Genomic DNA, 2,780 nt, shown 5'->3' with positions numbered 1-2,780 from the left:
AAGCAAGACCACGGTTTTGGTAGCTATAACCCATATCCTCCCTCTTTTTCCTTGTCTTTTCCTCTTCTCTCCGGTTCCCCCCTTTCACCAACGCCATTCTGCTGTGATTTTCAATAAAACTGTATCTGATTTGTTGCTGTAAATCCTCTGTGCCTTTTTGGTTATTTTTGCACCTAAAAAATCAACCCCGCCATCTGTACCCCCCCGGGTCGGATCGGGACACCCACTGACAGTCATCAGACTCCTGGAGCAGTGGCAGTGACAGGATCTTGAAGCTGGGATGGGGATGGGACCCCACCATCAAGCCCATTCCAGGGAGTTGCAGTGGATATGCAGCTTCCCCATTTCCACAGATCTCTATCCAATGCCATGGGATCTGGGAGCTGCCTCTTTGTTTCCCTGCACCCCACAGTGTAGGGGAGCCTGAAGTCTGCCCTAAATGCCCCAACAGGGGAGGGTCTGAGGATCGGCTGCAGCCTGGCAACTCCCTTTTCCTTCCCACCAGCTTTGATGAGGAATCCAGTCCCCCTCCCCAAGAGCCCCCTGTGCATGGGAACAGAAATGGTGGGAGCCATGCCCCTGCTCTGTCCAAATTGGCAGCAGTGTCCAGTGCTGGAGGGACAATGTGGTGACCAGAGCCAGCCTCTCCCCACAATCCCATATCCACTGCTCCTCCCTCACTTGCAGTTTCTCCCCCCCTTTCCTAGGGGTGCCCATGTTGAGGGTGAAGGCAGAGCTAAAACTACAGCCAAGGGGAAGTCTGAGGTGGGGTGCCCTGATAACAACCAAACACAGCAGAGGTATCCATATTGGTATGTGACCCTTCCAAGCACAACTGGGATCAGGTGTCACTGCTCCATGTCACCATTTTTGGTGTCTCCAGCTGTAGGGACATAGGGAAGGCCCATATGGGGATGCTGCAGGATGAGCTCCAGCACCCCATGACACTGAGTCAGATATGGCGACAAAAGGACACCGAACCCCTTCCCTCCCATGGAGCTGTCCCAGAGAGAAGTAGGGATGCTGTGGTGGTCTGGTAGGCCGCAAAATGACACCAACTTCCCCAGCAGCATGACGCAGGGGATGTCCAGCTATGCCACCACAAGGTCCACATCCTTCCCACTAGTCCTAGACCCAGAGGAGACTGCTTGGCTCTCAGGATGGCAAAGTGCAGCCATGGGGCAGCCAGGGAGGGAAGAGACAAGGGGGCGTTTGTCTCTGCAGTCCTGTGAGGTGATCACTTGTCCCCATGGCTTCCCCTGAGATGACTGCTGGTCACTTCTTGCTGAGCAGCTGAGAGGCCATTCACAGCCCTCTGTCCTGTGCAGGTGCATGTGACAAAACTCAAATAACATGCAGCCCCCTGTACCTCAAGATGAGGTCCAGTGTACACAATCCTCTTATATCTACTCATATTTCATTTGTCCTTACTGGTGGAAATAATCACTAGATACAAATTTGCTAAATCCCACAAACTCCACAGAAACAAAGACAAACCTAAAACAGAGGGGTACTCCCCCCCCTTTCAAGATGGCATCTGCCACAGGCAACCATGTTTAGGGAGACAAAGGGAAAATGCAGTCAGCCTTCCTCCCTGCTCATCTCTCCAACAGCAAAGGCAGCTGGCACATTCTGCAGGTGATACTTAGCAAACAGCTAGAACTCATGGAGAGACTTAGCCACACTGGAGCAGAGAACAGCAAGGCAAAGCAAGGCAAAGCAAAGCAGCTGGGCTGGGTGACTTGGTGCCTTTTTGCCTCAGCTGGGCACTGCTGGCAAGCTATGGGCAACTTAGACTGGAGCAGGGCCACTCTGTTCCTTATGGCACAGTGCTGCTGACAGGCACTCCTGGAATTTGCCTTGAGGCAGGCCAAGATGCAAAAGAGGAACAAAAGGGAGGGGTAAAAAGAAAAGCCCCAAAGATTCTGCCTTGAGCAAAGATAACAAGGCAAGAGGGGTCTGCCTGAGAGACCCCTGACTTTGAAAAGGGGTCTTTGCACCTTGCATGTCAACTTCCATCCATGGCACTGGATCTTAAAGAGACAGTAATAAGTTTGGGCACAGATAGATATGGACTACAATAACATCTTGGGCTACCCAGGACACATGCTTATTTGAAGTGGGCCAATCTTCCTTCCTGCCCTTTCCCAGGCTCAGCTTTCCCTCAGACTTCTCTCCTCCTGCTCATTACAGCTGCAAGTCACACTCGATGCCATTACCCAAGTGCAGGGTAGAGGGTCTGTATACAGTGTGGGCTCTTTGCCTGTGCTTCCACCTGGCTTCTCTGCAGACTGCAGTCCCTTCAGGGGTGGGAGGGGGTGGCCCTGGCTGGCAGGTGACCCTCCCATCCTGCTGCCCACTCCCACTCCCTCAGTGGGACAGGAGAGAGAGTCACAAAGGCATGAGAAAACACTCATGGGTCAAGACACAGATGGTTTAACAAGAGAAAGAAGCTCTCTCAGGAAACACTTCCTCATATCACACTGTGGCCAAGGATGGCAGGAAACTCTGGAGACCATTGGGCCCAACCCCTTGCCCAGGCAGAGTCACCTATAGCCCAGCTCAGGGGGTCGTTCAAGAATGATAGATCATTTAAAAAGCATAAGCATGGCAACAAAAAGCTGCCTGAGTGTGGCCTTGGCATGTCTGAAATCTTCAATTCCAACCTCATCCCATTACATTTTGAATGCATAAGTAATTACCCAAAGTGTAGTGTAGTGGCAATATCTAATGCAAAATGTTTAATTTTGACCTTTTTAAAGCTGTGAAGCATAGTACTG

The sequence above is a fragment of the Geospiza fortis genome, unplaced genomic scaffold (genome assembly GCF_000277835.1).
Source record: "Geospiza fortis unplaced genomic scaffold, GeoFor_1.0 scaffold394, whole genome shotgun sequence".
Classification (NCBI taxonomy): Eukaryota; Metazoa; Chordata; class Aves; order Passeriformes; family Thraupidae; genus Geospiza; species Geospiza fortis.
Note: the sequence above shows the minus strand (reverse complement) of the source record.